Source organism: Haliotis rubra, unplaced genomic scaffold (assembly GCF_003918875.1).
Source record: "Haliotis rubra isolate DU_JTF1 unplaced genomic scaffold, ASM391887v1 Scf655, whole genome shotgun sequence".
NCBI lineage: Eukaryota > Metazoa > Mollusca > Gastropoda > Lepetellida > Haliotidae > Haliotis > Haliotis rubra.
This window is the reverse complement of record NW_025767363.1, coordinates 84,284-112,226: the sequence shown is the minus strand read 5'-3', so window position 1 is coordinate 112,226 and position 27,943 is coordinate 84,284. Positions and strand designations below refer to the sequence as shown.

The 27,943-nt window shown below is 41.8% G+C and overlaps 1 long non-coding RNA gene across 1 annotated transcript; it reads right to left on the bottom strand.

Annotated features, from left to right (window-relative positions):
• Nucleotides 1–2,999: 2,999 nt before the first annotated feature.
• LOC124257280 lies at nucleotides 3,000–17,491 on the bottom strand. The gene is made up of 3 exons (XR_006893224.1): nucleotides 17,426–17,491; nucleotides 17,199–17,219; nucleotides 3,000–3,162 (listed from the first exon to the last, which is right to left on the bottom strand). It is a non-coding gene; the product is annotated as an uncharacterized LOC124257280 (long non-coding RNA).
• Nucleotides 17,492–27,943: the final 10,452 nt, after the last annotated feature.

Here is a 27,943-nt window from a genome sequence, read left to right as displayed (position 1 = left end):
CGGGAGAGAAGTGATATGAGGTCACGTGACGCCTACTGTCCGTGAGACCCGAGCGGTTGTGATATAGAAAATGTGACTCAGTGTATCCGGTTTTTTTTGTAAGGAGCAATTACTGTTCCTTTGAAATGATACAAGCGACGGTCTACTTTCTACTTCCGGTCTTGTTGCCGACACAATATGTGCTAAAAGGATATGGCATTAAAAATAGTTTTGTGTTATAATCACCTGATCTTAATGAATGCAAGCTGCAAGTAAGTAAATTGTAGCCATTTGATTTTTACAATACTCTACTGCTGACTGGAGCTGTATGACCTCGGGTGAATTTATTGGACCTACAAACCCCGAGGTTCCATGAATGTGTAGGATTTGGCGACCCTCTACAGAATGACTGAGACTCCAATGGTCGAGAAAACATCAAAGGATCTGCGACCTTCTAAAAACAGATACTCTCCTAAGGGTCGACAATCTCATGTATTGAAGAAATATTTCTGTTTATACTAACTCTCTTGGATACACCTCCTTTTAAACGACAGAAGAACGTTATCACATTTACAGCATAAATATAAAAAAAAGCTGGTACAGGGTTGAACGCAAGGAGAAAACTCAATATAGTCCCGATAAAAACACAGCTGTACGAAACCTGCACTTTTCAAAACGTAAAAAGCGTAATTGTGGTCCAAATGCATGTGCATGAATGTGGCATAAATGTTGGACAGTGCACGCATACAGTAAAAAATCATCTTGAATATGCCAAGACATACGCAAGCGCGACGAGCAAGGGCGACCGGTATGGCCAATGTTGGGGCTTCACAATGTCAGCTGGCAAGAACCTTTTACTGCAGCCAGGTCACCAACAGCAAACTAATACCATCAAACAGGCCAGACCCAAGACCGCCCAGGATGGGGAAGGCCAACAATCACAACACCGATAAATAGTACCGCGTAAAAGCGCTTTAAAGTACAAGAAAAATATTTTTTATGGAATAATTAATTAACATTTGTTAATATGATAAATATGATCTTTTAAATACAATATCATTGAACTTAATAACAGTTAAAACGTTATTTGACCAAGTCAGTGCGCCGGAACATCGTTTATTCACTGCTGACGTGTGTCTAGTGACGGGTGACGGTGTAGCATTGAACACACTTTGACAAAAAACTGTCAATTCGGGGGAAGGTCAACTGTTAAAAGTTGGGAAATCTAAATATCAACTATCCCACGAATACATGTAGAAATGTTTCTGTCAAGAAACTCAACAAGTTTTGAAGATAAAACAATATTTTTATTCTGTGGAAGGCGTGTTACAGTCACGTCATTAGTCCCAGTGGTGTACAGCAGTTCAAAGAAGGGTAACTCTAATCGGAATCCGAGTCAATGGGAAGGATATGTCTCTTTGGAGCAGATGGTCGACTGACAGAAGAGTCATTGGAGATGTTGAAGTGGAATACACCACAATCAAATGGACCTGGGAATAGTACAGAATAAAGATTTACGGCATGCGACAAAGACTGTGACGTCATGGTGACAGTCTGAGGCAGAAGATGAGTGGTTAGAGTGGTGGAGTTACAAGGGTTTGACAACAATTTATTAATGAACAATTAGTAACCGATAATTGATTGAACATTTTTGTGTCCGGAAATTTACAAAATTTGATGTGATGGTACACCAGGTGACTGCACAGGACGTTGGAGAGGGTCTGGGGTTAGCCCAATGGCGGCCATGTTTGTTTACAAACAATGCAAGCGATTGTTTTTTTTCTTTTGCAATGTTATTTATTTTAAGAAGACTACTATTTACAACGCAATTTAATTGCAAAATAATGCCTAATAAAAAGAGTATTCCTTAGTCTTTATGTTTTCTTTTTTAAATCTCGGAAATGTGTGAGTACAGCACGTTCTATTTGTCAATGAAACGGTAAAAGTTGTCAATGAACTTGGACCATGAAAAGTAGAATGAAGATTTTTGAATGATGATCCAATTTTGTATGGATATACAATTTCTTGTATTCTGTGAAGGAGTCGTTTCGACAAGCAAGTGATAACGACATTAGAATCTATGTCGAAACGTCGCCTTCACAAATAAAAGAAGTTGTATATCCATAAAAATTGTCATCATTCTTCATCAGCTCAACTTCTAAAATGCCCACCAAAGAAGTCATGAAAAGTTGTTCCATCAACCAATCATATTTCTTCTCTGCTTAGCCGACCAATCAACTTTGAGAATAAAAAAGCACATGTGCGGTAATCACGAAAATAATCACCTGTTTACCCTAGCCCGTATGGGTAATAAAGCATGTTATTTTCGATTGTTGAAAAAGATTAATGAAAAATTGGCTATTTCCATTTCTATTCTATTTGAACTAATCACTTGTAAGAAGTTATGGTTGTATGACCTCTTCTTTGAGTGGCATTCAGAAGCTGGTATCCATAATAATCTATCCACAAAAATTCGCTCCTGTTCGATTCTATGATGGCCATCTGCGCGCTTTGTGTAATCTAAAAAGACTGATACTACACATGCTAAAATAGGTTCATTTAAAGACGAGTCACAAACACTGTGTTTACACGACATTTAATACAGAACCTTATTCTTAGATATCTCCCAACGGATATCACCTGCCACACACCCTCACCTTGGCATCCCCACACGTCTACAGCAACACATCCCATCGCAACCAGCCTGTCACACACCCTCACCTTGGCATCCCCACACGTCTACGGCAACAGATCCCCACCACCACCAGACTGCCACACACCCTCACCTTGGCATCCCCACACGTTTACGGCAACACATCCCCACTGCCACACACCCTCACCTTGGCATCCCCACACATCTACGGCAACACATCCCCACTGCCACACACCCTCACCTTGGCATCCCACACGTCTACGGCAACACATCCCCACCGCCACCAGACTGCCACACACCCTCACCTTGGCATCCCCACACGTTTACGGCAACACACTGCCACACACCCTCACCTTGGCATCCCCACACGTTTACGGCAACACATCCCCACCGCCACCAGACTGCCACACACCCTCATCTTGGCATCCCCATACGTCTACGGCAACACATCCCCATGGCCACCAGACTGCCAACCACGACAAACAGTATCGTCGTAGACAGAGTGGCTACTTGAACACCAAAGACGACCCCTGTAAATACAAAGAAAATATAGTATTATATGATCATGCATTGAACTGAAGTGATTACAGTTAGACCACTGGTTAACAGTGATGCAATGCTAAAGTTACCTTGCTACAGTGTTCCAGTCTCAGACATTCCTCCAAGGAACAGTTGGATGTGTAGGTTGAGTCACATCTTCCTCCAGTCAGCTGACAGCCTTTGGAACAGGTGCCAGTCTTCTGATCACAGACACCACCAAGACAGACTTTACACGTGAGATGACAACGTCCTCCATAGAAGCTACCTGCACACCCATCTGTACACCACCCGGTGTCTGACTGACACTTGGAGTTTCTACAGTTAGAACTACACGGAGAAGAGCACTGTCGGCCATACCACCCCTCGTCACATCCGTGGATACACTCCCCACTGTCTCTGTGACAGTCGCGTACTCCAGTGTGTGGCGCCAGTAGAGGTTTGTCAGTAGAAATGTTGGTGTCTGGTCCACACTTGTCATTGCATGTCTTGTCACAGAACACCCCCTGTGCATCCATTTTCACAGGATCACAGGGATACCCACAGTTTGGACCAAAGTAGCCAGGGTGACACTGTCACACACTCCAGTGATCCTGTCGCAGGACTTACATCGACTCGATCACGACTTACAGTCAGTACCGTAGTGATTGAGTGAGTGAGTTAAGATTTTTAGTCACATCGGCAATATTTCAGCCATATCGTGACTAAAGCAAGTTATAAATATATCAACAATTTAAGTGAAATTATAAAATTCTGCCAACGAAGGACAGTAAAATAACTAGATTATCACAGATATATATGTAAAACTAGTAATTGAATCTAAAACATTTTAACTATGGGGGACAACACAATATAAAAATGGGCTATAGATCGCTAACAACTGAAGGTAGATCACCATACTAGGGACCATGGGGACTTACAGCAGTCCCGTAGTAGGAGTCCAGCTGACAATATCCTCCATCACAACCACCTGGACATGCTGTACAGCTACCTCCTGGACTGTCACATGGTGTGTTGCACCGAGGGCCTTGATATCCTGGCACACAACCATTAGTACAATCACCTGTGCAAGAGACTGACAACCGACAAGAGTGGTTTCTGCAGGTCTTACTGCACACTGAACTGCACATCTGATCCAAATACCCGGTGTCAGTCTGTGAGGCAATATCCAGCTCTGTCACAGTTGGACAATGGTTTCTTGTATTTAGCAATGAAGCTCATGCAGTTTATTGTGCCTTATCTGTTGATAAGAGTTCTGGCAATCAGGTTGGTAAGACTGCAGTTTTAAGGCTCATGAAGCGGTCGCTGAAGCTGATAGGCGATGGTTTGACAGGGATGAAGGCAGGACAACTTAGGAATAGTCAGCAGCCCTGGCTTGACCACAGATCGGGCATCAAGAATAGAAATTTAAAGTGATACCCAAACGTCTAATTCAACGTCTGATACAGTCAGTGGGGAGGAGAGCCGAGGTTGGCATTGCAGTTGGCGGAAGCCAAACATTGACAATGTGCTCGGTTTGTCTATACGTCAGTGATTTCTTGAGGATTGTATGCCAGAATTTTGAAAATTACCGCACTTGTTCACAACATACGTCCATAGTCCAAAGAAACTGTCATCTTTTGTGTGCAGTGTTTGCATCTCTGAATAAACTTCTGTTCTCTTTCCGTTCAGATATGCCATTTAATTATTTCTTAATAACCAAAGTATTTTGACAGTAAGTTAAACTGATGTTTGGGTATTAAGTTCCCTTTGTTAGGTTTAATGGTAACATATTGATACTATGAAAATAAAGGGGTTTTGCGATACTTTTTTTATGTGTATACGTGGCCGATATATTTATTTTAAATCACGTATATTTTACATATATTTCTAATAAATAACTAGTTGTCATTTCGTTAAATGTTACTAGTCAGCAATAATACTGTCTATCTATACTTCTGTGTCACCCTGTCATTGTCCAATGTCAAGAAGCTCAATAGACGCCAATTGTTTAACTGCATGCTTTGTTCTCCCTGAAGATCTATCAGCACATGACGGCACTGTAAGTTTGGATAGATGATAAAGTTAAATATCCAATATCTATATTTTTATTGTATTGAAATAATACAGTATTATTGCATTGTATCTTTAAGTAAACTGAGATGAGATGCCTGTTACATCAACAAGAGAAGAGAGTTAATTTACTGATAGAGAAATAGAGAAATATGATGAGGCAGCACACATAACATCAGGGGCTGATAAGTTGACATTGCCGACATCAAGAAGAGAGCTGAGTGAAGTTGAAAGTCGAGGAGAACGTCTGTGTCAGTGCACTTGTACTGGGGACGTCCCATAATGTATTACAAGAGAGTGTCTTCATCACAGTTGTTCAGATGCACCTGGGGATTCCAAAAGCATTCATGAATTGACTTGAAGCTGTACAACTGCTGGCGATATGTCTCCGGAGATCTGTGTAGATTTGATTGTACACTGTGCACATTGTCTCTTGTTAAAATAGATTATGACTGATCAATTAAACATTTACAAGGATCACAAAATATTATATCCTTTCTAGTGATTGACTGGATGTGTGCAGGTATTCTTGTATTTCTGTGATGTTTAATAGGGAATTGTAAATAGTACCATACATATTTAGATATAATGCATGATAATCTTTGTGAATAGTATATGTGCATTATTGTACTATATTTAGTCTACATGGTCTATGTTGTGATGCTTCAGGTCCGTACGTGTACCAGTTGAGATCACATCCTTATATTTCACTTACAGGGTGGACATTATTTCTTTAGATTTGAGGAAGACCTGGGGTATATCTCCATGTTGTAATCACGTTCAGTGCCATGACACATATCTTTCTGCCAAAGTCTTTAAACGGTATGTACAGTGTATTTACATTTCGTATTTATGTCAACCGGATTTATCAGTTTGATTACATAAGACTGCATTGAAAATATAAGATACGATCCCATGTAACCTGGCAAACGGCTTTGTATTAAGAGCACACATAAGCGATGGACGCTGTCACAGTGATTATAATGTGAATGTCATGTGGGAAGAAATGACCGCATACATAGTCACCCCAGCAAACACACTGTTCTATACACGTGGAACAGTGGCAACAAGTTCATTACAAATACTGTAGAAGCTACTCTCGGGGAAATCCTGACTCATTCATCACGTGACTGTGACTAGGTGCCTGTCTATTGTTACTGTCCGCCTCACTATCTGCCATTGACTTGGTAACGTTGTTTAGTTGTACCAGTCAGCAGCAACACACTGTTTCTGTACTTCTGTCACCCTCAAAATGCCCCATACTAAGAAGCGCAATAGACTGATTGAACAATTAACACTTATTGTTAACCTACATGTTTTCTTCACCCTTAAAATCTGTCAGCACATGAAGGCACTGCTCAGGTTAGAGCAGGGACAAGTTAGGATACATGATACAATAAGTTAGATATCCATTATCTACACATTGCATTTTATTGAAACAATACATTCTGTTTGCATTGTCTTTTTGAGTTAGCTAAATCTATGAAGTATAAGATAAAAATAAGTTATGACTAATTAATTAGATATTTACAAGGATCACAAAATAGTACATCACTCCTTGTGAATACCTGGATATAGGCACATTTTGTTGTATTTCTAGAATGTTTAATAGGGTTTTGTAGATAGTCAGTGAGACGGGTCTAGGACAATTGCCACCCGGACAATTACCACCCAGGACAATTACCATCTGGGCATTTGCCATCTGGACAATTACCACCCAGGACAATTGCCGACCGGACAATTACCACCCAGGACAATTGCCACCCGGACAATTGCCACCTAGGACAATTACCACCCAGGAAAATTGCCACCCGGATAGTTGCCACCAAGGACAACTACCACCCAGGACAATTGCCACCCGGAAAATTGTAACCGGACAATTGCCACCCGGACAATTACCACCTAGGACAATTACCACCAGGACAATTGCCAGCCGGACAATTGCCACGCAAAACAATCCAGTTTCTTTACCAACTTGAATTGAGTTTGACATGGTAATTCATAACAAATAACAACGCATTCTTCCATATAACCAACATGACAAATGTTGCTCATCAATCTAGAATTTTTAAGACCAGACACTATTACAATAGAATTGTATCAAATTGTATACAGAAATAGATATGGAGAAGCCAGGTCCACATGGGATCTTGCTGAAGGCAAATGATCATGAAGTAATTACCTACACAAAGTGTTTATTTTTTAAAGACATTTACTTGAGAAGGTTAATAAGGGTTGCGCATGGCTTACGGGTAGACGCGTTTTCCTGGCTCTCACTTACCCGTGGATGAATCCCTAAACATCTACAAATATGATTCCTCAACTGTGATAATGAAACTATACATAAGAATCCCGTGTGCTTAAAGTTGCATTTTCTACAGTATTGCATTATTATCAAGTTTGAATCCATAGTTTTGACGAAGTGTTTGCATCCCTTCTGACTAGCAATGGCGGAGACGCGTGTCACTCGAACAAATTCTGGACTCGAGGACATCGTCCTTGCATCAGAGAAGAGGCTAGCAGATCTCATCAAATCCACTAAATGTGAACTGCAAGACTCAATAGACTCTGTGAAAGATGATCTAAAGGACTTGAAAAGTGAGTGCAATTGAGTTCGTAAAATGTAAACAAGATTCTATCATCAAAAATCTACAGGACGAGTTGGCCTCCGAAACGGGACAACGAGTTCCACTTGAGCAACAGTGCATTCTGAAGGATATACATGACCGACGTCCTAATTTGCTCTTTTACGGAATTCCGGAATCTCCCAAGGAGAACACAGAGAGGATTCTGCGTGAGTTTTTGTACACCAAACTAAACTTTTCTGAGCAAAGAGCAGACGACATATTTTTAAGGTAGTCCACAGACTCCCAGTATCAGAGTATCAGAAGAAACACAAACCAGACGCTCCACGCAGTATCATTGCTACGTTTACTTACATGCCCGATCGTGGAGCTGTCTTTGACGCCAGAAAACTACTCAGACAAACAGGTATCAGCATCCAGACTGACCTACCCCCTTTCTTGAAAAATAAACGAGCTATCTTGAGTAGAAAAGCTGCTTCTCTCAGACAGGACTCTGGAATCTAGACACGGGTCAGGGTGGTTGCTTCTCTCAGACAGGACTCTGGAATCTAGACACGGGTCAGGGTGGTTGCTTCTCTCAGACAGGACTCTGGAATCTGTACACGGGTCAGGGTGGTTGCTTCTCTCAGACAGGACTCTGGAATCTGGACACGGGTCAGGGTGGTTGCTTCTCTCAGACAGGACTCTGGAATCTGGACACGGGTCAGGGTGGTTGCTTCTCTCAGACAGAACTCTGGAATCTGGACACGGGTCAGGGTGGTTGCTTCTCTCAGACAGTTCTCTGGAATCTGGACACGGGTCAGGGTGGTTGCTTCTCTCAGACAGGACTCTGGAATCTGGACACGGGTCAGGGTGGTTGCTTCTCTTAGACAGGACTCTGGAATCTGGACACGGGTCAGGGTGGTTGCTTCTCTCAGACAGTTCTCTGGAATCTGGACACGGGTCAGGGTGGTTGCTTCTCTCAGACAGGACTCTGGAATCTGGACACGGGTCAGGGTGGTTGCTTCTCTTAGACAGGACTCTGGAATCTGGACACGGGTCAGGGTGGTTGCTACGGAGATTGTTCTGGAAACATGGGACCCAAAGAAACCGGGATCTCCATGGGTCAGATTTGACAATCAGTAATCCGATGTGCCAGTAGATCGAACACTTGTTTACGTCTCGATTGATGCTATAACCTGGACGATCCATCACATGTCGCCCCAACTGTTTTAAGGTTTACCAACTCTGTGCTGTCTTATTCCTATCAAAATATTCGCTTATTAACCTCCGCAAATCCAAAATGTTGTTGAACTACTTCACATAATTTCATTGCAGTAGCTGACTCCAAACGAGTTAATGTTAACCAATTTATAAAAGTAGTTGTACCCTGTAACCTCTATCGTTGACATAAGCTCATGTGCACGCACGCGCCTTCATTGAGCAGAGATTGCACATCAACGCGTGGACAGATAGTGTGCATGTCCGTAACACGTGGCTTCAATATCTTGCTACACCAGCGTCTGTGTCAGTGCCAGTATCGGTGTTTTGTATATTTTCCCTGGAGTATTCAGGATAATTGGATTGAAAATCTATGGGCCAACTATAAAAAGAAGTGTAAGTAGTTTCACAACTCTTTGTACTGTGTATTTCCATGCAATGAACGCTTGTTTACATTTTGATTGATGCTATCTCCTGGTCGAAAAATCATATATGCCGTCCCGATGGTTATTAAGCTTTCTAAGCTTCTGCGGTTTCAATCCTATCAAAATGTTCGTTTATCGATCTTTGAAAGTGCAAAATGTTTATGAACTATTTCACATCATTTCATTTTTGTAGATTACCCCAAATGAGTTAACGTTAACCAATTCCTAAAACCCTGGTTGTACGGCGTAATCTCAATTGTTGACGTGAGAGCGCGTGCACGCTTCAATTTCTTGTTACACCAGCGTCGGTGTCGGTGTCAGTGTTTGTGCTATGTGTTTTTTTTTTAGTGGAGCAATCAGTATAATTGGATTAGTAATATACGGACCAACTATTAAAAGAAATATACGTGGTTTTACAACTTGTTGTACCATGTATGTCTCGTAGTTTGTGCATAGCGAGCACCAATCATACCAGCACTCAAGAATGCAGATACATATATTGATATCAAATAATATATAGCGAATTATGAATATCACTGATATGATTGAAAGAGGCATGTAACATCAATGTAAACTTATCACTACCACACAAATCTATGTTTTTTTTATTTCGCGAGCCGGTATACATGTACGAGGTCTACTCTCCAGTGTCTAACATATATGCGCGCCACTGGGCGAGACACATGCTTTCCGTGCAAGTATAAAGTTAACACGTTGGTGCTTGAGTGCGTTAGTCCTTGGTCCAGGTCAGCTAGTGCAGAAGTTACAAATAGCAATATGCATATTATTTTCTTTTTTGTGTTGTAACAGTATATTTCAAAGAATATCCTTACACAGGGGCCTTAATACCCAGATATAAAACTAATCTTGAACGGCATCACTGGTTTCAGTAATGATGGCATCTGGACTTTTATGATAACTCTCTTTTTATGTTAGTTCTAATTATCCACGGGTAACCAGGGCCTTTCTTCAATGGTTAAAGTACATGGTAACCTTGGATATGTCTTTGTTTTTACTCTTTTGTCTTCCTTGTTAGGGGAGGTGGGGTAGCCTAGTGGTTAAAGCGTTGGCTCGTCACGCCGAAGGCCCGGGTTCGATTCCCCACATGGGCACAATGTGTTAAGCCCATTTCTGGTGTCCCCCGCCGTGATATTGCTGGAATATTGCTAAAAGCGGCGTAAAACTAAACTCAGTCAGAAAATTGAAAATTCTCTCAGTGGGTACAATGTCTTTCTATATTTTCTACTCGATTGTTTCAGATCATATAACTTATGGCTATAGATAACAAAATCGTAGTATCGGCCAATTGCAGAGTGTTAGCAGAGAAGCGAAAACGTAAAGAAGTCTTGAAACTTTATAGAGAAAAACAAGTTTCTATAGTTTGCCTGCAAGATATTCATATTTCTAAAGATGACGAGAATAAGATGGGAAACGAATGGGGACTAGAATGCGATATTGCTCCATTTAAATCAAACTCCAGAGGGGTCGCTATCCTTTTTTAGTAATAATTTTGAAAATACAATACACAAGGTTTGTAAAGACGAAAATGGAAATTTTATTATATTAGACACCACTACTGACGGCATAAGGATGACTTTAACAAATGCATATGGGCCCAATTCCGATAACCCTCTGTTTTCTACATCTTTATTTAAAGGTCACATGCAACGTAAAACACAACTTTGCAGATTCTGATACCTTTCGGTATGGACATACCGAAACAAATCGTCAAAAATGCAAATTCAACTTATAAAGTTGCGCAAGTAAATAGGTTCGCGCAGCTTGGAAGCGGGTTGTCGGGTGAAGGCTTTGGTGTGAGCTATTTTCTAATGTTTTGTTGATATCTCACAGGCGCGAGCTTTTTATATGTTATGACAGTAAATAAACTGTTTATATAATTTCATTTGTCTATTTCACCACACGTTCTTCTTACCGAGTCACTTGCTCAGTTCGATACTTAAAGCAATGTCATTATTTAGAGTTGGCAGAATTTCTAACTGTGATGTAGATATGTCGTTGTCACAGACAAAACTCTATGTCTTGTTTTATTGACACCTGTGTGTCCGCCTGCCTGTCTGCTAATGACAATATTCAATACACAACTGCGATCACTGACCACATGCAATTTGAACTTAACACCAATCAGGCTATACACCATAAACAAAACGCATTGATTTATGGCCCGAGTTCGGTCTCTGTCACATTATGTAATTACACAGACAGGCAGGTGTGATACTTGAACACATGACATGTTATGATGTCTGTTGATTGCAAAATGTTATACACAAAAAATGAGCATGTATTTACAAAACCCAACATCTCCATATATACACACACCATGAGCCGTGAAGGCGGCATCTGCTAATGAACCAGCCGTTACACTTGAGTGCACACCCACCCGCTCTGACTGGGTTCGGTATCCCGGCTGCTTCGTTTCGAGGGAGGTAAACCCAAGTACAAAATATTGCACTTTTGATTTGCGATTATACGCTTATAATTTTGTTTATTTGTTTTTTCATAATCAGCAAAGCATATTATATGTCATGAAGAAGTGATAATTGTGTTTTAATTATGTTTGATTTTTTGGTTGCATGTGACCTTTAAGAAAATAGTAGACATGGGCAATGATTCTATCGCAATATGCGGCGACTGGAATCTTATGCTTGATCCATCAGTAGACCTTGAAAATTATAAGCACACTAACAATCCTCAGGCCCGTAACACAGTATTAGACAAAATTGAAGAACTGAATTTTATGGATGTTTGGAGAGAACTAAACCCAGAGTTGAAGAAAAAAACGTGGTGGAAAAGAAATCCACAACAACAGGCTAGACTGGACAATTTCTTAATTACAGAAAACCTATTTAACATTACTTTAAAAGCCACGATCCAACCGGGCTATAAATCAGACCATTCCGCTATTACGATTTCGTTGTCTACATCTAAAATCAAAGAAAAGGGCCGTAGATATCGGAATTGAACACCTCTTTATTACGAAAGGAAGATTACATTAAAGTAGTGTCAGACTTATTGGAGGAAACGAAACTTAAATACGCAGACACTAAATACAAAGAGATAAAAGATATAAGGGGTGGAAATCTTAATCTCACAATCAGTGATCAACTGTTTTTAGAAAGTCAGAGGAAAATCTATATCGTTTGCATCGTTCTTGAAGAAAGAGAGACAAAAAAATCTTAAGCGTTTAGAGTGAGTGTGAGTGAGTATGGTTTTACACCGCTTTTAGCAATATTCCAGCAATATCACGGCGGGGGACACCAGAAATGGGCTTCACACATTGTGTTAAGCGTTTAGAAGAGAATATTATCCTTTTAGAAGACGAAATGAGAAACGATTTTCAAAATGACAGCGAATTGACCTTTGCTAAACTATCCGAGGCCAAAATAGAACTGTACAAAATCGTAAGCACTTGTATCACAAACAGGCTAAAAAGGACATTAAATCTTTTCATCAATGAAAATCAAATGGGTTTTATTCCAGGACGATGCATATCCGATAACATAAGACTTATCTACGATATTATGTTTGAAACTAAGAGATTAAACAAAAAAGCTCTATTAATACTGATAGATTTTGAAAAAGCATTTGACACGGTTTCTAAAGAGTTTATTATGATGGTCCTGAATAAATTCGGCTTTGGTAACAAATTACAGAAATGGGTTAGTATCCTAGTGTCGAACGCAACTGCTTGTATTGTACAAAATGGACATTTATCTACTTTCTTCCAAAACGAAAGTGGTTGCAGACAAGGAGACCCAATTTCACCGTACTTGTTTTTGTTCGTCGCAGAAATACTAGGGACTATGATTCGTAATAATGTCGAAATAAAAGGTGTCACCTTAAATGATATCGAATACGTTTTAGGTCAAAATGCTGATGATACGGAATTATATTTAGATGGATCAGAGACCTCTCTTAAGGAAGCAATAGACACTCTATCAAGCTTTTATAATGTCTGGACTGAAAATAAACGTGGATAAAACTAAGGCAGTATGGCTTGGATCAATCGCTGGAAGTAAGATAAAACTAAGGCAGTATGGCTTGGATCACTCGCTGGAAGTAAGACAAAACTAAGGCAGTATGGCTTGGATCACTCGCTGGAAGTAAGATAAAACTAAGGCAGTATGGCTTGGATCACTCGCTGGAAGTAAGATAAAACTAAGGCAGTATGGCTTGGATCACTCGCTGGAAGTAAGATAAAACTAAGGCAGTATAGCTTGGATCAATCGCTGGAAGTAAGATAAAACTAAGGCAGTATGGCTTGGATCAATCGCTGGAAGTAAGATAAAACTAAGGCAGTATGGCTTGGATCACTCGCTGGAAGTAAGATAAAACTAAGGCAGTATGGCTTGGATCAATCGCTGGAAGTAAGATAAAACTAAGGCAGTATAGCTTGGATCAATCGCTGGAAGTAAGATAAAACTAAGGCAGTATGGCTTGGATCACTCGCTGGAAGTAAGATAAAACTAAGGCAGTATAGCAACTGCTTGTATTGTACAAAATGGACATTTATCTACTTTCTTCCAAAACGAAAGAGGTTGCAGACAAGGAGACCCAATTTCACCGTACTTGTTTTTGTTCGTCGCAGAAATACTAGGGACTATGATTCGTAATAATGTCGAAATAAAAGGTGTCACCTTAAATGATATCGAATACGTTTTAGGTCAAAATGCTGATGATACGGAATTATATTTAGATGGATCAGAGACCTCTCTTAAGGAAGCAATAGACACTCTATCAAGCTTTTATAATGTCTGGACTGAAAATAAACGTGGATAAAACTAAGGCAGTATGGCTTGGATCACTCGCTGGAAGTAAGATAAAACTAAGGCAGTATGGCTTGGATCACTCGCTGGAAGTAAGATAAAACTAAGGCAGTATGGCTTGGATCACTCGCTGGAAGTAAGATAAAACTAAGGCAGTATGGCTTGGATCACTCGCTGGAAGTAAGATAAAACTAAGGCAGTATAGCTTGGATCAATCGCTGGAAGTAAGATAAAACGAAGGCAGTATGGCTTGGATCACTCGCTGGAAGTAAGATAAAACTAAGGCAGTATGGCTTGGATCACTCGCTGGAAGTAAGATAAAACTAAGGCAGTATGGCTTGGATCAATCGCTGGAAGTAAGATAAAACTAAGGCAGTATGGCTTGGATCACTCGCTGGAAGTAAGATAAAACTAAGGCAGTATGGCTTGGATCACTCGCTGGAAGTAAGATAAAACTAAGGCAGTATGGCTTGGATCACTTGCTGGAAGTAAGATAAAACTAAGGCAGTATGGCTTGAATCAATCGCTGGAAGTAAGATAAAACTAACCCTCGACCTTAATCTAGATTGGCATGTAGGAAACTTTGAGAGTATTGGGAATAACACTGAAAGCTTCTTTACAAAACCTGTGGGTTATCAACACTAGAAAAAGACGAGATAACATCAAAAGAATTATTTCAAAATGGCGTAAACGTAATTTGACTTTGATCGGTAACATTCCCGTAATTAAAACGTTGGCCGTATCAACCATAGTTCATATCTTTACCTCCCTTCCAAACCCATCTCCCGATTTTAACGCAGAATTAAACACTCACTTTTTCAAGTTTATATGGAACGACAAAAAGGACAATTTAAAACGAATCAATCTTATGCGGAATTATGAAGATGAAGGACTAAGAATGATTGATATTAAAAAATTCAATGATTCGCTAAAAATGTCATGTCTAAAAAGATACATCACTAAACAGAAACAATATGCCCTCTCTGGTTTTCGGTTAGACTATATCTTCCATTTCGGTGCAAATATCCCGCTTTACTTGAAAATAAAAAACCCTTCTGGAATGATGTTCCAAAGGCGTGGAGTAAATATGTAAAGATCTTTTCGGTTAATACTGATGATATCAACGACATTTTAATGCAACCGCTGTGGTTAAACAACCACTTTCGTGACTATATCATTTCAAGATATGGAAAAGCCATAAGTGATACAAAACTATTAGAATTTCAATACAATTTTTTGCATAGAATAATTTATACCAAAAAAGAAACTGAACCTAAAAATGAAACTGGTTGATTCCGATTTGTGCACTTTCTGTGGAACAGAAGGCGAAAATATCGACCATGTGCATATAAAATGTCCATATGTCAAATCCTCCTGGGACGATTTTAACAACTATGTTAACATAATATTCGGAAAACATATTGAAATAACAAACAATGACATTCTTTTTTCTTCCCGTGTTGACAGTTTACTTACTCATATGATCATTCTAGCCAAACGACATATATTTGTTATGAACAGCAAAGGGTTTAAACCATGTATTAATTCTTTTAAAGTTACCCTAAAAGACGTCTTCACAGTAGAAAAATACATTGCTATCAAACATGATAGAATCAGTCTATTCAACAGAAAATGGAATGTACTACAAAAGATGCCTTAACTCTTTTGCCCATATATTAGTTGTCTCCTCTATAGCCGTTTGTAAATTTGAATGTATGTCAGCTGTTACTACCAATGTCAACGTTTATCTTGATACGAGTGCCGACTTATCAGCTAGAGGTTTCTCAGTTCTGTTTGATACTGTATCTTATTTTGAATGTACTTAATCATGTAACTCACTGAGTGTAATAAAGAGATGTGTAAAAAGGACCATTATCTTTTAAAGTTTCATTAAGTTACCTCCAGAGGAGTGCACAAAAGGATCTGTACGCAGTTCGAAGAATTTTAAGCAATACACTCCAGATCTTATATCAAACTGGGCTAAAATGTTATCACGTGTCAAGCGTATCCAACAATACAGGATTGTATTATATTTCGCTCACCCAATCTGTACCTAACATTGTATGGCTTAAAAAGAACGTAGAATTCGTTCTCATTGATCAGTTTAAGCAGTTATGGTGGCGCTCTCTATTTAATGTATAAGCATTCACTATTTTAAGAACCATTTTGTTACAATTACCTTACCTTACCTGACATACACATTAGACATAATACATGCGAATCTTTGTGAATAATGTGCATTATTGTATTACATCTAGTCTGTGAGTATGATATTTCAGGTCCAAGAAAATCCGTAAGTCTGACAGTTGAGTTTACGCTCCCGCATTACTTACATGGTTTATTTTCTTTACACTTGAACAAGACCTGGGGTATATTTCAATGCTGTAATCGCATAAAGTCTTTGAACGGTATGTTTAAGTACACTGCATTTCTATTCATAGTCAGATATATCGGTTTGATTACATAACATTGTACTGTGCAGCATATTTACCAGTGTTTGTATTATTGCATAGGACACGTTTGGATAGATAATGTCGCAGGGGCGAGTCATATCAAATGACAAGCTGCGGGTGTGTTTTGAGGTGACATTTATAGTATCAGTCACTGAATTGATCAGTTAATCAACCGGTAATAAAATATAACAAAGTATAATCTACAAAATCTATTTATGCAACACGCACAGTTAAACATCACTAGTTTCTTATAAATTACTTATTATTATTTGATTAGTAATACATAAGGTTGTACTGGTATTATTGTTACCACTGTATATATTTATGAATCAGTGCGCGCCAAGCCCTAGTATTGTTAAAGCATAACTGCTATGTTAATACATACCTTAGCGTGGAAAGACTATAATATTTATGAGAATCGACCTTTTATGATCATACTTATTATTCATCATACTAAACAATGTATGTTTTGAGATCATGTACTATCACAGGTTAATAGCAAATGTGAAATTGAAATGTAAATCTGTTACCTTCTTGTCCGTCTGCGCCGACTGAAAAAATAAATACACACATACTTATTGTATTTGTCATTTTACTTTTAATGCTTGCATGGATACACATTTCAAACCATACACACTGATACTATACACACATGAGAGAGAGAGAGGGGGGGGGGAGAGATTATTTTAGTATTGTATACACACATAGTAAAACTTAGAGAAATAGTGGATGGTGTAATATCATAGGTTATACTAACCGCATGATAACATACATGTAGTTGCTCAACAAGGGACATGAAGGTAGTACGTGATATCTGCTGTCATACAGTCCATGTCAGCTTGACCTGTGTTATCTTCTCACTGTACTGGTTGTCACGTGTGTCGATCGTTATGGTCATGTAGAAACAGCTTGAAGTCTTACACAAAACATTGTAAATGAAATGGGGTGCATTTCAGTCGACATGTGTTGGGCATACATTATATATACATAATCAATCCCAGTGTTCCGTGTTAATTGCACATTTCTAGTTCCGGTCCGTCAGAAAAAAATATATATTACTGAAACAGCTTTAGCTTTATTGGAAAACGGAACTCAATTGCTTTCAATATATACGCGTGGGAATTAATTAAGCAAAACCTGTATTTTCTTAGACAGAGCAACTTTACTTTACTGTTGTTAACATGCGCATAAAAAAACACACTACGAATTTCATTTTTCTTGCACAGACTTAACTGTCAGTACCACTATACCTCGTATTCACGGAAATAAAGTCTACTATTGTCTTACAAGTCCAAATACTGACTTTCCACCAGTATCTTGTGTTGGCCCCTTGCAGACGAACAACTGAATCAAGACGCCTCCTTGGTCAATCTTGATCAGATCAGATTTGATTCGGAGGAATCCTGGTCCATTCCTAATGCAAGGCAGCAGTCAATTCGCCGACCTTTCTCACTCCATTATTTACTACAATACTACATTATGTACAGGGGTCACACTAAAACACACCACAATACTCCAGTACTACAGTATTACAATACTAAAATACTACAGTACTACAATACTACAGCACTAAAGTACTACAATACTAGAATACTATAGTACTACAATACTACAGTACTACAATACTATAATACTACAGTACTACAATACTACAGTACTGCAATGCTACAATACTACAGTACTACAGTACTACAATACTACATTGCAATACTACAGTCCTTTAATACTACAGTACTACAATAATATAGTACTACAGTACTACAGTACTACAGTACTACAATACTACAGTACTACATTACAATACCACAGTACTACAATACTTCTGTAACAGGAGGATCCTATTTCGGGTCCTCAGGTCCGCTGGATTCAGGGGTTTAACTTCACAATGACAGCCAAACACAAGATTTTGCAAACCAAATAAATTTATTTCAAACTCCACTAATATATATCTTAAAATCAACAATAAACAAAGTTATATAAACAACAAAAATAATAATACCTCTAAGGATCCTTAGAAAAGTGAAAACCCTATTAAATATACCTATACTATTGCCCCTTATCCCAACTTAATTCTCCAAAATAATGTTCCCTGCAACTCTTACCCAATAAAAAATATGCTCTGAAAATTACCCAATAAATGCCTACAAAAGAAAGGTTCAGTGGACTGATCCCTCTGCTCATGAGATGCTCATGCACTGGCCCATCCCACTGCATAACAATGGGGAAGAAGCATACTAGGCACATGTTCAGTGGGTCCTTATCCCCCAAGAGCTAAATGGTCCAGCCCACTGAAGCCTAAGCTTGGTGTATTCTTTTTAGCCCAGCCTATGCCTAACGGTGTCCGAACCCTAAAAACAAGCCTAATTTCTTCTAAGAAAATAACCCTACCATTACATTCAAGTGCCGATGGAGGTCTGTCCTCGCCCGAAATCTCCGTACACATGTTATGTATGAGAATAAATGAACAAAGGCTGTGTGATACTTTTTCACATGGCGCCTCCGGGCCCTTGCTGAAAAAAATGCTCCAGCACTGCAAACATCACATGGTCGGGAGTCTCGGTCCCCTTCAAGCTCATCAAGCTCAGCTTGATTTACACTAATATCTAAGATGTTGCTCATATGTAAGGAAGGGATGAACTTAACACAAGAAATCATGTCAAGGGCATTTCTTATTCTGAACACGAAGTTCTATAACGCTATACCCGTTATGAAACCTGTTTCAGTTTCTCTACATGATTGTTTATGTTGAGTGTCCTACGGAACCATGGCCATGGCTACTCTCAGTGAACTTATTCGTGCAGCCCTTCCTCCTCCAATATTACAGTACTACAATACTACAGTACTACAATATTACAGTACTACAGTACTACAATACTACAGCACTACAATACTACGATACTACAATATTACAGTACTACAATACTACAGTACTACAATGCTACAGTAATACAATACTACAACACTGCATTACTACAATACTACAGTACTACAATACTACAATATTACAGTACTACAATGCTACAGTACTTGAAGCCTGTAATCAAGCATAATGTTACTTTGTTTGTTTTTTCACGCCGCGCCTAGAAATAATCCAGCTATGTGGCGATTTACTCCCACTTTGCCAGTAGTTATCCTGCCACAATTAACGAATATCGGATTTTATTACCCATACGGGCTAGGATACACAGGTGAGCATTTTTGTGATAATCGCACATGTGCTTTTCAGTGATTCTCAACGTTGATTGGTCAGCTAAGCAGAGAAGAAATATGATTGGTTGACGGAACTACTTTTCATGATCCAAGTTCATTGACAACTTTCATCGTTTCATTGATAATTAGAACGTGCTGTACTCACCTTCCGAGATTTAAAAAAAGAAAACATAAGGGTTAAAGAGTATGAATAATCTTTTTATTAGACGTCATTGTTTTGCAATAAAATTGCGTTATAAATAGTAGTCTTTTTAAAATACATAACCTTAAAAAACAACAAAAAACAATCGTTTGTTTGTAAACAAACATGGCAACAAACATTATTTCAACTCGGGCATATTTCCCGTAATCACTCGTACCGAGTTGGTTATTCTCTAAATAGTTCACACCCTAATTAGCAAGGTCAGGCCTGGCTGGTTATTGCTGAGCGTGGTGAGCCATGAACAGTGTTCACCACATGCAAAACAATTTTAGCCAATAAGTGTTCACAATTTGCAGCTTCAGTTATCAATTTCTTATGCTGTCTCCCACATAGTGGGGTTGTAAATATTTGTATTGTGTTTGCATTTGATTAAAATGACATTACATGACTATAAGTTATATATGTTTCATGTATTTATATGTAACTGAACTTATAACACTAATCATCTGCTTAAAATGATAAATATGTTGAAGATACATTACGTGACTATAAGTTATATCTGTATAATTTGTTTATTTTTGTATATCTGTAGCTTTATTTATAACATGAATTATATAGATTGGTTGTACATTTTGGTGAATAAAATAAACTGGCAAAGTGTTGAACTGACGTGAGTTTTAATCCCGTACTAACCCGTTACTAATTTAATCCCGTACTAACCCATTACTAATTTAATCCCGTACTAACCCGTTACTAATTTAATCCCCTTTGTTGCACCATCAACTTTACTTAATTGCTTGACTATGAAACTGGCAAAGTGGGGGGACACCTAAATGGCGGCACTCTGTAAATAATCGAGTCTGGACCGACAATCCAGTGGTCAACATCATGAGCATTGATCTCCGCAATTGGAATTCGATGACACGTGTCAACCAAGTCAGCGAGCCTGACCACCCGATCGTGAGTCGCTTCTTACGACAAGCATACTAACCTCTTACGACAAGCGTAGTAAACCGGATCTTCCCGGTTCTCACGCATACGATGACCAGTTACCTGTTACTTAAATGAAACGAATTATAACCTTGCCTACCAGTTAGTGCTATGGTACAGACATACCCTGCATTCACACATCAACGATGACATAGTCAGTGCTCTATATCTACGCTACTCCCATCGTTGACATCCACTGCCTGTCTTACAGACCCGCTTTTCCAGGCAGTACAGATTTACCCGTCACACGGGACATATCTAGCTCACTAAGGTGCCTCTATTGTTTTGAAATACAGTACATGCTCTTCCTGCGTCTACAATATATCAATCGACGTATAACAGAATTTATCACCTGTTTGTATAACGTCTAGCGCTGTAGGGCACCCGTGAAGAGCCACCTCCTCGTGGTGGGTGCTGGGTAACGCTAAGCGCTCTTCAACCCCCCGTGTGGACCCGGGGGTATATTTGGTCCACCAACCTGTTTGCCGTGTGTCGGGGGAGGACGGGAGTCTGGTGGTTGAGGGCACTAGGACAGTGTTCCTTTTGCCCAACACACCACTTCGCCCCTTACTTCACCTAGACGGTAGGTAGAATTGGCTCGATTCTATCAATCGGCTGGTCACGCCGTGCCCTGCGCATGGAAACATTCGAATTTATATGAATGTACAATTATATAATGGTGATATTGAATGTTGTATTTCATAATTTTGTTATTATATCTATTTGCCTAGAGTCCTATGCCAGAAGGCGGTGGCTCATGGGCCAATCTGGTGATAATGACCTCCAAATGAAGTATGTCTCTAATTTCTTGTCTTGGGCCGAACCAGTCGGGAATGAAATTGGTAGACAAATGCACCTATTTGTGTCGTTTTCTCTGGAGTAAAACACCCCTGTATCCCTAGTGTCAGCATCTCGGATATCCGGTGCATATTGACACTGTCCTTGTTGACACTCCGTGGTGGGTGGAGAGCAGGGGTGCTGAATAATTCTCCTTTCACCATGCTACTCCAACAAGCTGGTTCAATTAGGAATGAAAAAAAAAAGCGACGATTGGACGGACTAGATCGGCCTAATGAAACTAGTTCATCAAATACTGACTCCTGGGCAAGATTTCTGGAAGTTGAAGCTGAAAACTTTCTCCGAATGAAACTAAACCCGTTCGCCATTTCAAAGGCTACATCTGGCATCTTTGGAGCAGTTCAAAATGTTACGCGTCTCCGTAGTGGCTCGCTTCTTGTGGAGTGTGCATGGAGACAGCAATCTCTCAATCTGTTGTCTATCAAGACGTTTGCAAATATAGTGGTTGCTGTGTCTGTGCACAGGACACAGAACTCTTACCGTGGAATCATCCGCTCATCTGTCAGAGGAAGACATTGCTTTAGAATTACAGGATCAGGGCGTTTCAGCAGTGAAACGGTTCACCTTTAAGAAAGAGGGCATCCTTACCAAGACAAATACTTATCTTTTGACTTTTTCTCGTTCGTAATTATTGTCCTCCTGAGAGGGTACGTAAGTCCCAAAACATTTCAAGTCAGTTTAAGTGTACCAGGTTTTTAATCGTAGTATATTTTGTGTTTTTAATGTGTGACTAAATCTCAGCATCAACGCCAATGGCTGAAAGGATGGTGTAAGTCCAGCTAGGGTCCATGCAGGGATCAGTCACTTCCGGTCAGGGGAGATCACTCGGGTTCCGGTTCCGGTGCTTCCGGTTCCGGTGTGTGCGCACGCATCGCGATGACGTCACGTCCGGTTCCGGTGGTTGCGCGCGCATGACGATGACGTCACCTCCGGGCCAAGATGGGAGACGCGTTTCAAGATGGCGTCCCATCCGGTGGGATCGCGTGAGATCTCGCGGGATCTCGCGAGCGTAGACGCCTTTCAAGATGGCGGAACGGACGAGCGGCGGACGGGACGGGACGGGACGGAGAGGGAGAGGAAAGGAGAGGAAAGGAGAGGGAAGGAGGGAGAGAGAGGGGGTGAGGCGGACACGATGGCGTGGCTAGACAAGTGTGTGTGTGTGTGTGTGTGTGTGTGTGTGTGTGTGTGTGTGTGTGTGTGTGGTTAAAACACATTGGATGTAGCCTTCTTTCGAGCGAGGTGGGTGGCCCTGAAAAGGACCGTTGGTATGTGAATCAGTCAGGCAGGTTAGCATTCACAGAGGAGTTGGAGACCCGGAAAAATAAATTTTCCGGGGCACACATCATCGTGTTGCTGCTGACCTCTCTTGATGATGCCTTCCCCACAGTAGAGGCATATGTAGAAGTCTGCTCCTGGCACGACATCAAAGCGATTGGAAGGATACGCTTTAAAACAGGTAGGGCAAATAATCATGCGCCATTGGGATGACCATTTGGGTAATGTTGTTGTTGTTGTTGTTGGTGGTGGTGGTGGCGCTACCGTGTCTCCTGTCGTAGGTGGTGGTGGTGGTGGTGGTGGGGCTGCCGCTGCTTCTGTTACCGTTGTGGGTATCGGTTCTGCAGGTGTTGTTGCTGCCTCTTCCATTTTGATGTCAGCCTTCCCTTGTAAGGTAGGGCTGCATCGCAAGCATTGCCATCTACCACAATTTTTCCTGTAAGGCACCGGTCGCATGACTTTCACTTTTCTTGTATCCATGTTGCATCAAGATAGCCCTCACTGATCCATGTTGGAGTTTATATATGGGCGACGAGACAGCGATGACGTGGTATCGATGACGTGGGAATCGATGACGTCATGGTCGCGCGTGAGGGTAATGACGTGGTATCGATGACGTCATGGTCGCGCGTGAGGGTCATGACGTGGCACCGGTGACGTCATGATCGTGAGCTCTCACTATATAGGATGAGCGGGGTGACAGAAGCAGTGTTACAACCAGCAATCATGTCTGGAGAAAACTGGGATCTGGAACTCATGTCCTTGGAGACAGCATCACCACCCCCCTTGCCGGCATGGAAGTGCCAACGATGTTATGGCTCCCTACCCGTGTACGCCAATGGCACCATTGAGTACAATGCCACCTTTCAATGTATCTACTGTGGCACTGTCTTGAAGGACACTTATATCAGGCGTTTAACTCATGGGAGTAAGTGCCCCGTCAAGACAAAGATGGCCATTCATCCCTGCCAATGTATGACCCAACTGTGGTCACTGGAGTGAAGTACATTCTAAAAAACGGCCCTTTTCAGGGCCATCCATCTCTCTCAAAAGAAAGCTTCATTTCAATGCCAACAACAAGAACAACAACACTAGGTTGACATTTTTTCAAGCGTTTTATTTCCCCCGCTAACAAGAACACTTTGACAAAAGAGACAGGATTAGGGGCGTCCCTGATCTTTTGTTTACAAACGGTATGAACTGTAACATCATAACTGTAACATCAGAACTGTAACATCATCACATCAGAACGATAAGGTTGTGTCCTTTGGCAGGGGTGTGGATCATGGCCAGCGTTGTTGTTGTTGTCTGTCAGGCGTGTGGGTTGAAACCAACGTCTTACACGTTCTTCATTGACGAGGGTATCGTAGGGATCAAACTGTTCCATCACTTCGTCAAAAGACCATCCACGGGCACGATGAGCCAGTACATACAAACAGTACATCCCACAAGAGGCACTGAACCAGGGTTGAAGTGATTGGCCATTCCACTGTTGTTGGAGCCATCCGGCGAAGGTCATGACATTCGAAAGTCTGGATGCTGTTGATAGGGATGAAGTCCATAACTGTCAAAGTAGTCCATGGCACCTGGTACTGGACGATACACGCACACCCAGTGTTGTCCTGGGAGATGGCTGGGGTCCGTGTTGACAATGTAGGCTTTAGGATAATGTCCCTCCTGCTGTTCACACAGCACGGTGGTGGCAAAGTGATCTCGGGCAAAGGTACCTTGGTAGAGGGGTCGCAGCAGGGGATCCTGTTGTACGTAGGCGTTCAAGTGTCTGGTCGTCAAGCCACTGTCGTCGTCGTCCATCCTTAGACCATCAGAGCGTTGCGGAACCGATCAATTTCCAAAACGCTTTCGTATTCCTCGTAGCAGACGAGCGTGACGGGGCGTGGTAGGGGTTCTGCAAACTGAAGTTCAAGTCCTAACTTGCCCGTCTGTCGTGGGTAGTTATACCCTTCATCTGCGCCCAGATCTGCCGTCAGATCCACCACCCACACGGTGAATCCATTCCTGAATTCGTCCAGGGTGAGGTTGCAGGGATGTTCTTGCCACAGGTGTCCCGTGTTGCGGAACAGGTTCATGTACAACTGTTTGAGCGAGGCACTGTTGTCCTGAAAGTCGCTTTTGATTTCGGTGCCATGCACTTCTTGCCCATTGAGTTTCAGCTTGAGACTGGTCACGTTGTTGTGCTTGAAATGGTAGGGGCTCTTTTCCTTGCTGCCGACAAAAGCATCATTGTCCACCAATCCCAACACCACTCGTTTGGGCAGTTGGCCTCCAATCAGTTGATCTTTGTGGAAATCGCGTCCTCCTCCTGAAATGTCGTGGGCTGTGACTTGGACTTCGGGTCAAAGGATATTTGGCCGTGACTCCTGGTGACATGTGTTTCAACGTGTTGTTCCCGTATGGCAGGATCAATGTTGACTTGGCGCATGCGTAAAACTCGGCTTTGGTCAGTTCAAATCGGCACTCGACGTCTCCAGCACTCATCAAGTAGAAATCACTTTCGGGCTGCGAATCAGTTCTAGTTTCATGGGGACTCCATCCACCAGGTACCGGTCTTGGAGAAACAGGTCACAGTGGAGACGTCCTGTCAGTTCCACGTCGGGTGGGTAGAATGACCCCTCGTCGTCGCGACAAGTCCGGCGTTGGCATTCGGGGCGTCAGCATTAAAGTGCTCCATTTTCCAGCTTCATCGGTGTACCATCCTGGACACTGGAGATGGGTCCCTTTGGCTGCCTTTCCATAACTCAGCAACGTTTCCAAATAGGCTCGGTAGGGATAGGTACCCATGGAAGGAGTAATTTCCAGTTGGTTGTGTCCCACTTGCACACGCACTTCCGCGAAAGAGGGAATGCATCATGTTGTTCACCGTGGACCACGACGAGTGCCCCATCGCCATGACGAACTGCATTCGTACCATCTGTATTCTTGATTTTGAGGCAGATGCGGAGGTAACACTGGCTCAAATCGATGTAGGCATTGACAGGGTTAGCAATGTTAAATTGGAGGGGGCCCGCGACCGAAGGGGGTGCCAGAGGGCTGTATCGAATCCACTGACCTTCTTGGACGGACGTCACCACAGGGGGCACAGAAAAGAGATCCAGTTGGGCCTTGGAGCATTCACAGGCATCTCGGCGCATCATCTTGACAGCTGATCTGGACCACAGGTCTGGACCACAGGTCTGCACAACAGGTCTTGACCCTACGGTGTCTGGTGTTGAACTGAACTCCTTTCCCATCGGGGTGTGTCTTTATCTCTTTCTCTCAAAACAAGGGTTTACGTTTCTTGGTGGATCCCACAGGCTGTTTCCGTTTTCGTTTGCGAGCGGGTGATCCTGGTGGTGGGTGCTGTCGCAAGGTGGCAAGTAAGGCTTGTTTCCCATGATGTTTCAAACTGTCCCCCACACTTCGGTGTCCTGAACTGATATCTTGCACCAATCCCGGCAACATCTTGGCCTGATTTGAGAGCTGATTTTCCCACCGTCTTGAGGATGGAGAGTGCTGAACGTCCCAAGTTTCCCAAGATGTTACGAAACCTCTCCCTCGTTGATGAATGCGTCCTCGGTACACGCTAAGCCACCTCCTCCTCGCTGCTGTCCACCCAAGCCGCTGCCGCTCGCGGAGTCTGATACACTGGTGTCCTACCATGCTGATTCTCAGTGCGTACCCAGGCGACAGGGACGGTAATGAAGTGTCACGATGGTCTTCCCACTCTGGAATGGCACAAGGCGTCCCTCGTCATCCGTTAAATAGATTCGAATGGCATCCATGGTTCCCTGGCGCAATCCCATGTAAGCGTAGGTGCTGAGGGGTTTTGATCACGGCGCTGTCTTCCATCATCTGGCGCGACACGGGACATACATCAGTAAGGGAGCCATGGTATCCCCACGATTTGATCTTCCACCGCATCCGAGTAGACGTTACGCGGTATCAAAACCAGCCAGATGGTGTGCTTCCTGTTCACCCACGACGAGAGGACGATCAAACACAGACACTTGCACAGGCTGAGCAGAGACTTGACTTATTTCTTCTGCTTCATCCACCATGGGGAGCTGTATGAATCCCAGCATACGTACTAAAGGAGCAGGCAACACCAATCGGGTGGTGTAGGCAGACCTGGTGGCATCGTGGTCAGGTTGACTTGAGGTTCTGCAGGAGGAACCCGTGATGGCTCTGCACATGTCTTTCGGGGTGGGAGCATAAAAGTTGACATGCGTTTTGCCACGCATTTCAAATCGGAGGTCTTCTTTGGGGTACTTCACGGTGACGGTGAAACGACCTCGAGCATCCTGTTGGTAAACATCTTGCGTATGCTTGTCCAACAGCCGTGCACAGGTGTGTTGAAGCAGGATGTTCAGTCTCTGGACCAGTTGGCGACTGGAATACACTCCTTCTGGAATAATGACCTTTTCGCTGACGGCTCTGATGAGGCCTGAGTTCTCTTCTATCACGGTCGCATCGTGTTCTGCTGAACTGTAAGTTCGGGTCATGCGTTCCAAGTTCACCAGAAGGACAAACCAGTTGAAGGGGTATGACACATTGTACCATGTCATGGGGAAATGAAGTTCACTGACGCCGACTTCCCACTCCTGACGATTCACTTGAATGGGAAAGGGTAGTTTGACTTCGTAATGATTCACTCTGTTGTTGGGATGAACATCCATGGACGCATCGCTGGGTAAGGTCACGTAAAAGTCCCGCTTGGAAAACACAGACACCGACATCTTTCTCTCTCTCTCTTAGGGAACCAGGCTGGATACAGAGGGGGTTGGAGATGCAGTCGAGGAAGGT